An 11,749-nucleotide genomic window follows, 5' to 3' on the forward strand; every position below is an offset into this window, starting at 1 on the left:
CTGTACTTTCATTCAACTATGTTACTAATATTGCTCAGTTTATGTCCTAAGTCTACAGCATATTCTTCATAAGCAATAGACTTGGGGGCTGGCATGGTAAGGATAAATGAATATGGAGAAAGAATTGTACCTCAAACTTGTGGTGCATCTGCTTCACCATGTCAATTTTGATGCCGCGACTGCTGTGCACTTGGCTCATATAGCCAGAAAAGATATCTCCGATACTCATATGAGTGTAATCAGCAATATCAAGCTTAGTTCTGCGGCGTTCAAGAAGCTCTTCCTTGGCAGAACATTTGGCTAGCACGGTTGGCCTCCCCGGCTCAACAAAGCTGGTCTTGGTGATTTCGACGTCAAGATCTTGACGATCATCTGTCTTCGTCGGGCTAGGGAATTCCGGGTTTCCAGAACCATCAATGGTTTGCTCGATAGGCGGGTCAACAGTGGGAGTTGGTATGTCATGGGCTGACTCAGGTGGCGGCTCATGAATGGAGGTTTCAGGAGCGGCTGTTCCAAGTTCCGGCTCATTCAGGATCGGTTCTTCGGCCGGTTTGTTCTTCTTCGCCCTTTTACTGGGCTTTGCTTGACCACTACATAAAATCAAAAGGTCAGTAAAAATACAACAAGTTGAACTAAGCACAGATTAAGCAGGTTATCATTACCCTGGAGCGGTTTTGAAAGCCGGCAAATTGGACTGCATTGATTCGCCAGAGGAAGGTGAAGTTTCCTGATAATTTGAGTCAGAAGAATTGAGCGGTTGACGAGTGAGACCCGCCAAAGGATAAAAGGAATGTAAATCAGAGATGACCTCGGTCCGGCGTTTTCTTGTTAGTTCCGCATCTTTACTGGTCCGAGTCTGCTTCCGGCTCTCATGAATCTGTCGCTTCAAAAGAAATTGAGGATCTTGGTAAGCTAAAGGATGTGAAAATCTTACTTTCCGGGTTACTCTTCGGACTTTCTGTCTTGGCAAAGGCTCGGAGTCGGAGGAAATTATAGTTACCTCTTCAACCGCTGCGTGACTCGCTCCTGTATCCTCCTGATGATAATCGGTGTCAATGAGATAGTTAAAAAAGGAGCCTAGAGAATCAAGAGCTACCTCTGACTCAGAGGTGTCCTCTAGTCGAAACATGTCTGAGGCACTGGGTTTATGTCCTTTCTTCTTGGCGGCGGCTCTCCTGGCAGCTTTCTTAGCTTTTCTGGCCTTCTTTGCAGCCTCATGATCATAGTTGGCTTTCCAAAAATCGTCAGTGGCCTGTGAATTTCAACAAGAAGTTTTGAGTAAAGGTAAAACCTCAAAAGATGAGAGTACAAAATAAAAATGCTTAAGTTTCTAGCTTACCGCTGGAGCCGGGTTAGCTTTGCAGAAAGGGCTCAAGCCTACTTTGCCACAATCTGCCAGGCTCTCATTCAGAAGTGTTTTTGTCCTATCATCAATGACGTCATCAGGTAAATCGTCAGGGCTGTGCCGTAGAGGATCATTCTTCTGGCCTGTATAGTCGCACATCAAACCAGGGCGGCGGCTCAATGGAATAACCCACCAGGCAAGCCAAACCCGGACCAAATCAATGCCATTCAAGCCATTCCCTAGAAGAGCTTTGACTTTGCTCATGGTGGGGGCAAGTTTCTGGCATTCAGCAGCTGACAACTTATCTGGTAGAGGATGAGTAGACTCGAGGCGCAGGGCGCGAAAGCCGGGCAGAGGATTCTCATCAGCCGGAGAAGTATCTTGACAATAGAACCACGTCTGGTTCCAGTCTTTAGGGTGACTCGGTGGTTCGGCATACGGGAAAAGACAGTCTCTCCGTCGCTGGATTGAAATCCCGCCAAGTTCTAAGCTAGGCCCATTGGCACGTTCATTCTGCCGGTTGAAATAAAATAATTCCCTGAAGAGCAGCAAGTTGGGTTCTTCTCCAAGGTACACCTCGCAGAACACTTGGAAATTCAAAATGTTAGATACAGAGTTGGGACCGATATCTTGAGTTCGGAGATCGAAAAAGTGCAGGACATCTCTGAAAATCTTTGAGCCGGGTGGAGAAAAGCCCTGGTTCATGTGATCAGTAAAGACGATGACTTCCCCCTCTTTGGGTTGAGGTTTTTCCTCTGTTGGATCAGGAGCACGATAGGACATGACTTCCTTCTTTGGCAGATAGCCGGTCTTCACAAAATCAGCAAGGGTGCTTTCTGTGACGATGGATTTGACCCAATTGCATGTAACAGGTGATTTGGGCGCTTTCGGCGGCATTTTAAAGGTGAAAACCTACGACAAAATAAAAATTTCCGGTTCAAATTTAAGCCGGAGAGAAATACTTCAAATCATACTCAAGACGGCGGTTTATAAGAGGGGCCTAATGGCGTATGGCTAGTTATGTTAGATTGTTTAAGCCGCCATGAGCAGTTACAGTTATTTAAGCCACCGGGAGTGGTTGAAGTTATTTATTGAGCATCTCAAATTAAAGCCGGCGGTGTGAGCCGCCATGGCTAAGTGGATCTATTAAGATACAGGCATCGACTAAGTGTACAAAAACAGGTTTCACAGGTTGCAGTTATTAATTTGGATCAAATGGTTGTTCAGAAAAGAAAATATTCTAGACCTAAAAATATAGTGCAGGTGAGCTCGTAAGTTCTGATGAGGCCTCTGAACTAGAAAAAGGGATCTACTAGCGTCTGAAATGGATGCGAAACAACTACCGCATGTGTTTAGTACTTCTTTTGGATCAAAAGAGGATCAATGAAGAAACCATGGAGAATCTGTGATGAACAGCGAAGGACACAGAGGAAATCGCAAACCCTAATGCGGATCTGAGGTGCGGGAAGACAAAGGCTTATAGCTGCAGATCTACTACGGAGGGTCACCGCCGTTCTCTGGATTAATTCAGGTTGATGCAGCGGCCGAGGTCGATGAAGACGAAGTGCTCTGCGGCGGCGGCGGCGGAGCTCGAACAGCAGCGGAGTCGCGAGACGAAGAAGACGACGGAAAATGGGAGAATGAAGAAAGACCTAAAGTCGTGCCTATTTATAAGGAGAAGACTGACAGAGTGGGCGCGAGGAACGAGGAGGCTGAAATATGGTTATCCAGATACTCAGACGCCTCGATTTTCGGGATGGTCATTAAAGATAAGGATCCGTTGAGATATGATTGAATAAAATATAAATTAAATGGCAGATGACGTCATGGCGGGTTATCATGAATCCAGATGACGTCATGGCGGGTTATAAATTTTTGCACAGGTAGAAGGCAGAAGACTTTTTCTTAAATATTGAAGATTGACATGAACCGGTTCAAATCAATCTGGGGCCTAATGTTGGGGATATAACTACTAGTGTATACCGATTCATCATATGAAGCCCAATATCAAGCTTGAAGATGGCGGTTCAGTTAAGGGCCCCAAGCCCAAAGGCGACTTAAGGCCCATAGTGATAAACCGCTATAATAGCATGACTTGCATTGTAAGGCAAGATTAACTAGTCACCGAGCTGGACCCTGTTTATGAGCCGGCCGGGACTTTGTAGGCCGCGGGGCGTCAACCCGTGTATATAAGGGGACGACCCGCCGGCGGCTTAAGGCGAGTAACACAAATCGAGAGCCAGGCATAGCGGATTCGCTCCCTGGTCATCGAAACCCTAGCAATTCCACCTCAACTGGATTAGACTTTTACCTTCACCGCAAGGGGCCAAACCAGTATAACCCTCGTGTCCTTTTTCCCGCTTTAACCCCTTTAAGCTTCCTAGTTGCAGTGGCTCCACGACTAAGTCCTTGCACGAGGACATCTGCAGTGACAATTCCACGACACAACCCCATGACCTATCTTGTATCCCATTCTCTGTGGACTTCGAGTAATAAAGCTGGCTTAATCCTCAAAAAAAAATTTGGGACCAAATGTTGGTGTCAACTCGTGGCCGGTGCATGCTAGCAAGGCTGAGACGATCAATCCACCCATCGATGGTTGGATCCCCCGCCATGAGCAAGGTACAAGACCAGCTACTGCTACTCCTCACGTAGTAGTAAGTAGTTGCTGTGGACGGCCGGATCTATCACTGTCGAGACCACTAGCACACTTGGTGAGTGGCATTGGAGAGCCAGCACCGTGCGCCGGTGGTGGCCGTAGGTGGAGTACGACGGCGTGAACTACCACTTGCCCTGATTGGCATTGAAGCTTGCAAACGCATAGTAGCTCACAAGGTTCACACCAAGATTTACCTTGAAAAGCTACCAGAAGTAATAAGGGGCACGCTAAATCTCAGTCGACTGAGATTTAACGAAGTCTCAGTCGACGTGTCAAACTGTTGGATCAATAAAGCTTTAAGATTAGTGAAACGATGTGTCAGTGTGTTGTATCGGGCTGTTTTATGTTGCTTTTTCTGGTGCCGGGCAGGGTTATGCGTGACGGGCTGGGTGGCCTTTGTGTTGCTTTTCCTTTGTCCCTTGGGCTCTTTTGGTTTTTATTTTTATTTTTTTCACGTTTCTTTATTTTTGCAAGTGCTTTTCACCTAGTAATTGTGATGTTGATTTTATTTTGCAATTGTATTTTTCACTTTTTCTTGTTTTTATTTTTAGTTATTTTTTTCTTTATTGCTCTTTTAATTATTTTTCTTCCTAATGGCATGATTCTTGCCACTTATTTTATTTTATTTTATTTTATTTTTAAGCAAAAAATGGAGAATTTTAATATGGCCCATGTGTAAGGATGACACACACAAATTTGGAAAGAAAGAAAAAGATATTTGGGCTAGTAGGGGGGTATCGACCAGTTGCATGTCTATCACTAGACATGCAACTGCATGCCCCCAACGCGACCATAACTGGGCTGGCAGGGGGGGTGTTATCGGCCAGTTGCATTTTCATCACTAGATAAGCAACTGCAAGTGTTGGAATGGGATTACAACTGCATGCCCCCTCCAACGTGACTGTAACTGGGCTAGTAGGGGTTGTCGGCGAGTTGCATGTCAATCACCAAACGTGCAACTGCAAGTGTTGGAACCAAATTACAACTGCATGCCCTTAACGCTACTGCATCTGGGCTAGTTGGGGGGTTGTCGGCTAGTTGCATGCCCATCACTAGACATGTAACTACAAGTGTTGGAACCAGATCGCAACTACATGCACCAAATGCGACTGCAACTAGACTAGTAGGGGATTGTCGACCAATTGCATGTCCATCACTAGACAATCAAGTGCAAGTGTTGGAACTGGATCGCAACTGCATGCCCCCAACGTGACTACAACTAGACCAGTAAGGGGTTGTCGACCAATTGCATGTCCATCACTAGACATGCAATTGCAAGTGTTGGAATGTGATTGCAACTGCATGCCCCCAATGGGACTCCAACTGGGCTAGTAGGGGGTTGTCAGCCAATTGCATGTCCATCACTAGACATGCAACTACAAGTGTTGGGATCGGACTGCAGCTGCATGGCCGCTAACGCGACTACAAATGAGCTAGTAGGGGGTTGTCCACCAGCTGCACGTCCATCACACTACATGCAACTACATGGACCCCAACATGATTACAACTGGGCTAGTAGGGGAGTTGTCCACTAGTTGCATGTCCGTCACTAGACATGCAACTGCAAGTGTTGGAACCCGATTGCAACCGCATGCCACCCACCGCGACTGCAACTGGGCCAATAGGGGGGTTATTGGCCAGTTGATGCTCATCACTAGAAATGCAACTGCAAAGTGTTGGAACCCGACTGCAAACTTCATGGCCCCCAACGCGACGGCAACTGAGCTAGTAGGAGGTTGTCGCCCAGTTGCATGTCCAACTGAGACATGCAACTGCAAGTGTTGGAACTCGTCTAGAATTGCATGCCCCAGTGCAACAACAACTGCGTGACCCCCAGTGCGACACCAATTGGGTCGGTACATGGCTTGTCAGCCAATTGCATTTCCATCCCTAGTCCCTAGACATGCAACTGGAAGTGTTGTAACCCGGCAACAATTGTATGATTCCCAATGCAGTAGCAAGTCATGATGAGATGAGATTGTCTCCAGTTACCTTTTGACAACATTTTTAAGCATTCATGCTTTTTCTCTTTTTTATTTTCATTTTTTTGTTTTCTATTTTTAAGGAAAAAACATGAATTTTATTTAAATTGTGATCTTTTGTAAAACTAGTGATTTTTGTGAAATTTTACAAATTGTGAACTATTTTCAAATTTGCGATCATACTTTTGAATACATGGTGAATTTTTCAAATTCATAAACATTTCTTAACCTTTTTCTATGCAGTCGGTACATACAAACACCACACACACCATGCATGCAATATGTCTTGTTCTTTTATACATCTTTTTATTTTTTTTAAAGTATCACCACCCGGTTGCACACACACATGTAGAGTACGACGCGGTTGCATTTCCGTTGTTAGCGCGCAACTTAATTTTCTAAAAAATAGTGGACTTGTTTTTTCTTACTATTTTTCTGTTTGCTTTTTTATTTCTTTGTTACATAAATGATTTTTTAGTGATACAAAATGATTCAACTCGTAGGTCCTTTTCCTCCAGCCTTTTCTTCATTGTTTACCTTTTTTCTTCAGCTTCTGTGTACAAGTGAGCGAATATTTTTTGGTCCTCCCGATAGTTTATCACACAACAACAAAAACCACAAATTAACATACAAGAAAACCCAACAAATAGACAAACCAGCCTAAAAAAACTATGCAGCGCGATGCGAGACAAGTCCAGTGAAAAAATAAAAGAAGAAACAGGTAGAGAGAGACTGGCCCAACTCAAGACAAGAAAAAAAAACAACGGGCCAGTACAACGCATGGATAACACGCTACTTACAGAGCTGGAGGGCGCTATGCTAAAAAGAAGAAGATGGGTGACGTCATTGACTCGTGAAGTCTCAGTAGACTAAGACCTAGACATGTCCCAGTAATAATACTACCAACCAAAAACATTAAGAGTGAAGGAACAAGTGTTTAAGAGTGAAGGTACAAGTACATAGTTTAGGAGCAGGTGTTTAACAGTTGGGGAGCAAGTAGCTGGAGCAAAATAGTTGTAAATGGAACATGTGTTCAAGAGCGTGGGAACAAGTGTTTCTAGAACATGTGTTCAATAGATGGAACAAAGCATTTTTTTACGAAAATGATCCATGTCTATTATTAAAGTTCACTGAAAGTATAAAAAACCTCAAACATAATAAAAACTACATCGAGATTCCAAGACCAGCAAACGACCCCTACCGCCATCAGAACGAGCCATCGACGCGCCGCTGTCGCCGCTCCCCTACCGGATCCGGCTTGACCTTGTCAATGACAACCGGAAAGTCTTCGTGCACGTGCCCCTAAGGACCAACATCCTAGAGCCGCAATCATCACTGTTGAACCCTTAAATAGATCTGAAACACGTAACACCTAATCTTGCCACACGACGAGAAACCCTAACCTCACCCCCCAAGGAGACAAAAGGGATATACGAAGCTCCATCGACTACATTCAGATGAGCGAACTCAATGAGGATCGTAGTACGAAGAACAAACTCGAAGAAGAAGAAGCGTCGCCTTTTGCTCAGCGCTGCACCTGATAGGACTTAAAACCCTAACCTAAACTACTAAACAGAGTGGAGGCACCAGGATTCCCCTCCCCGCCACCAGCCACCGGAGCGGCTGGCGGATGGGAGGCCAATCCAATGGCCCGTCTAAGAAGCTTGGAGGGGAGAGTTTGCCCTAGCCGCCAAGGCATAGAGAATATTCATACACTATATAATAACAAAGGACCTTGATAAGTGCCCCACGTGTGGCACGAAGCAATTTCACCCTGACATTTTTTGATGGCAAGTTTAGATATCCGAGGATGACAACTTTAGTTATGAAGCAGGGCAGGTTTCAGTTTTTGGGGATTTTTTCCGGTTGACAACTTTAGTGTAAAAAACGTCAGGGCGTGTGACTTCATGCCACACGTGTGGCACTTATCATTTGAGATAACAAAACATGTTTCTAAAAGGAACAAGTATCTAAGAGTTGAGCACCAAGTGTACAGGATGGCCTGAACAAAGAGAACTGACCCAATGGAACAAAATGTACATGATATGCCAAACAAAAACAGATAGCAATAGAACATGAATGGATGGTTTGACAATGACAAATAAAATAAAAAGAAAGGGAGAAAGAATGAATACCTTGGCCAGCAGCCTTCTTAACGGGCCCAAGATGCTGGGCCCAAAACTATTCCAGCCTGCTTAAAAAGATGCTCACTGACACTAATCCCCTTCTTCCAACCTAACCCCAAGACCAATCCACTTCTTAAGGTCCGGAGGAGGAAGAATGGTGGGATTCTCCATTCGAAGCACCAAGATGTTAGCGATCTTCGATGCAGCGACCACCGTCAGCTTCGTCGAGCTCGCCTGCGGCCGCGGGGCAAATGGTGGACAACGGACGGCGGTGGAAGCGGGATCGCCGGATTAGAGCGCTAAGCGCGATTAGTGACGTCGCGCTCGCCGCTTGGCCACCAAACAAAGCACACGCACTGCCTCGGGACGCCGCGCACGCCCTCACTCACTCACTCGGCCCCAAACCCTAGCGACCCACCCCCTTCCTCCCTCCCCGGCGGCGGTCGATCGGCCGCCCCGCCCGCCATGTCCTCGCCGGCGCCGCACCTCGTCGACGAGATCCTGGAGGAGATCTTCCTCCGTCTGCCCACCCCGGCCGCGCTCGCCCGCGCCTCCACCGCCTGCCCACCCCGGCCGCGCTCGCCCGCGCCTCCACCGCCTGCCCCCGTTTCCGCCGCATCGTCACCGGCCGCTCCTTTCTCCGCCACTATCGCAAACGCCATCCGCCGCCGCTCCTCGGATTCGTCGACGAGAGCGGATTCCACCCCGCCCAGGAACCCCACCCCTCCGCCCCGCTCGCCCGTGCCCTCGCCGACGCTGCCGATTTCACCTACTCCTTCGTCCCCAAACCCAGCATGGGGCGCTGGAGACCGCGGGACGCCCGTGATGGCCGCGTCATTCTCCAGGCCGATAGCTTTTGTTGGAACAGCAACCTCGCGGTATGTGATCCACTATCACGGCGTCACCTGCTGCTTCCGCCCATACCGGATGAGCTGGCTGCTGTCGGGGGAAAGCGCCCTGTTGAAATCGTGCCCATCCTAGCTCCCATTGGCGAGGAGGACGATGATGAGACCTCGTTCAAGGTAATATGCTTTGCAGACTATCAAACTAACCTGGTGACGTTTGTCTTCTCGTCCCTCACGGGGCAATGGTGTATAGCTGCATCGCGGACCTTCCAGACGGTTCAACCAATTTGTGCTATTTAGGGTGCCGTGGCTTGTCATGTTTCGACTACGTGCGCGGATGCTTCTACTCGGCGTCACCTTGGATGGACAAGTTACTGGTGCTGGACATTCGAAGAATGGAATTTTCTACAGTCAACGATCGCACTGGCTACCATATGCATCTCAGATGTCTGCCTGGCCAGGCAGACGAAGTTCTTGCCAGAAATGGTATGCCATCCAGAAGACGGTCTGGTCAGACCAGAAGTCTGCCCCACATTGTAGTGGGCAAAGAAGGAACCATTGAGATGTTTTCTCTTGTTGGTGATCACAGCCCAAATGGCTCGTTTGATCTCTATCATACTACTCAGCAAAATAACTCTGAATCTCCCAAGGAATGGCAGCTGGAGAACATTATACAGTTGCCTGGCCAGTATGATTATTTCACCTCGGGCGCGGCTGAGGGATTCTTATTCCTTGGAGCCACTACAGAAGATCAGCTGGACATTGATGAAGACTCGCTGGTGTGGTTGTTGAGGACTGATTGGGATGTAGACTATTTTTCTCTGGATGTCAAGACTTCTGAGCTTGTAAAGGTCTGTAGGAGGAAGAGGGAATTCTTCCATTATGAAGATGTTTACTATTACTTTGGCTTCCCTCCATCGTTATCAAAGCTGACCGTATGAAGTAGTAAGTTTGTTGACTTTGTTCTGGTTATGTTTGTTCTTTGTTGTGCTTTGCTGTCCTAACTCCTAAGTGTTCATGTACAATTATCGTTTTATGCTATTATGGAAACCTGTCACTTGTCAAACCAGTGAAGCTGACCATGCTTTTATTTGTTTTCCGCCCCGTTGAACAATTGCCTACCAATTGGAGAAAACAATTTCATTTCACAGCAGAAAGGCAACTATATCCCTACAAATTTGCATAATCTGCACACCAGTTAATGTTTGAGGGCATTCACATCTTAGGAAAGACTAATCTTCCCGCCACCTTTTCTGTATACTACTTTCTAACTGAAACAAAAATATAAAATGGCTATGGGAGCTTATCTGCATTTAGCCTGAAACTGTACTACTATCCTGTTTTGCATATATGATCTTAGTTTGAGATTATGAAAGCAAACATTTCTATTGCATATACTGATCTACTTTTGTGGCTAATTAGTAGTTTTTACTAAATATATCTGCAGGGGTGAACTCGCTTTCCTTTTGTGGTTTCTCATTCGGGTCTTCGGGCCATTCATCTAACGCCTTTGAGGAGTATTGGAGGATGGTGTTGCGAATGTGCTGGCTAGATATTTTACTAGTGCCTTTGTGTTCGTAATTACTCCCTCTGGAAACTAATATAAGAGCGTTTAGATCACTAAAGTAGTGGTCTAAACGCTCTTATATTAGTTTACGGAGGGAGTAGGAATTAACCGCCGTGTACTTTTGTATGTTGCTATTAAGCGTATCTAAGGAAGACGATGTAAACAAAGCTGAATATGTAAGACTAGTACTGGTCTTTTATGTTGGCACAGTTGCGGATTTGCGGTGGTGCGCTTTGCCACTCTACTTCTTCAGTTATTGTTTTACAGACCTGGATGCTGTTGCTGACACATTATGTCCTGGTCAGCATGATGATCATCTTGCCTTTATGCATTTGATGATCCATCGCTGCTTTGGGTTGTTATAGCTAGATGTTAGTGTTTAAATTTGTGCTTTATTGGATGCCTTTTCAAAGTCAGGAAGCCAACAGTGATCATGCATGTGTTCAACAATTGCCTACATGTTCTGCCATCAGATTCTGAGTCACTCTGAAAACTGATGCATTCATTTATCTGCATCTTGTAAGAGATAAATCTTGGGAAACGTCCTGCATAGTTACACATATCACTCCCCACCTCTTCTCCAATTTGGTATGCTTGCCAATTTTTTTAGTGATTATTCTGTTTTGTTGCTGGCAAGACTTTTCCACTATACAACTTCTATGGCTCTTCTCTGGTCACAGTCTGATTTCGTTTGGAAGGGGTGACCAGATACTCATCTTAGTATATTGATCACATTCTACTGGTGTGTTACTGGTGCTTGCGAAGACATCCATTATTCGGTTCGTATGCATATATGCCGGCCTGCGCTGTTCTTGCTTGATGCCATTGTTGCACCTTGGAGCTTCAGTTCCATGGTCCATCTCCTCTTAACCAAGAATTGTAATTGCGTGTTGGACGATGGAGCCTCCAAAGCTAGGTGCAGCTGCAAACCCTGGCAAACAACACAACACAGGTGCATGATTTTCTTTTCTTTTTTGCTTAACTTCTCATGTCATAATAGTTAATGACCTACATATTCTTATATTTATGCTCATTTTACATGACTACAGTTGATGTAGAGGAGATTGTGGGAACTACTCTAGGAGATTCCGTAAAGGCGGTGGATTCATGTTTTATGTTTTAGTATTTGAAACTTGTTGAATTTATTATTTATTATATTAAATTTTAATAGTTGAAACTTGCTGAAGTTTTACAAACATTTTAAAAATGGCCCTTTCAAACAGGA

General features: G+C 45.6%; 1 long non-coding RNA gene across 1 annotated transcript; it reads left to right on the top strand.

Moving 5' to 3' along the window:
- The first annotated feature begins 8,147 nt into the window (after positions 1–8,147).
- LOC141025538 (uncharacterized) lies at positions 8,148–10,918 on the top strand. The gene is made up of 2 exons (XR_012187237.1): positions 8,148–9,902; positions 10,405–10,918. It is a non-coding gene; the product is annotated as an uncharacterized lncRNA (long non-coding RNA).
- Positions 10,919–11,749: the final 831 nt, after the last annotated feature.

The sequence above is a fragment of the Aegilops tauschii genome, chromosome 6 (assembly GCF_002575655.3).
Source record: "Aegilops tauschii subsp. strangulata cultivar AL8/78 chromosome 6, Aet v6.0, whole genome shotgun sequence".
NCBI classification, from domain to species: domain Eukaryota; kingdom Viridiplantae; phylum Streptophyta; class Magnoliopsida; order Poales; family Poaceae; genus Aegilops; species Aegilops tauschii.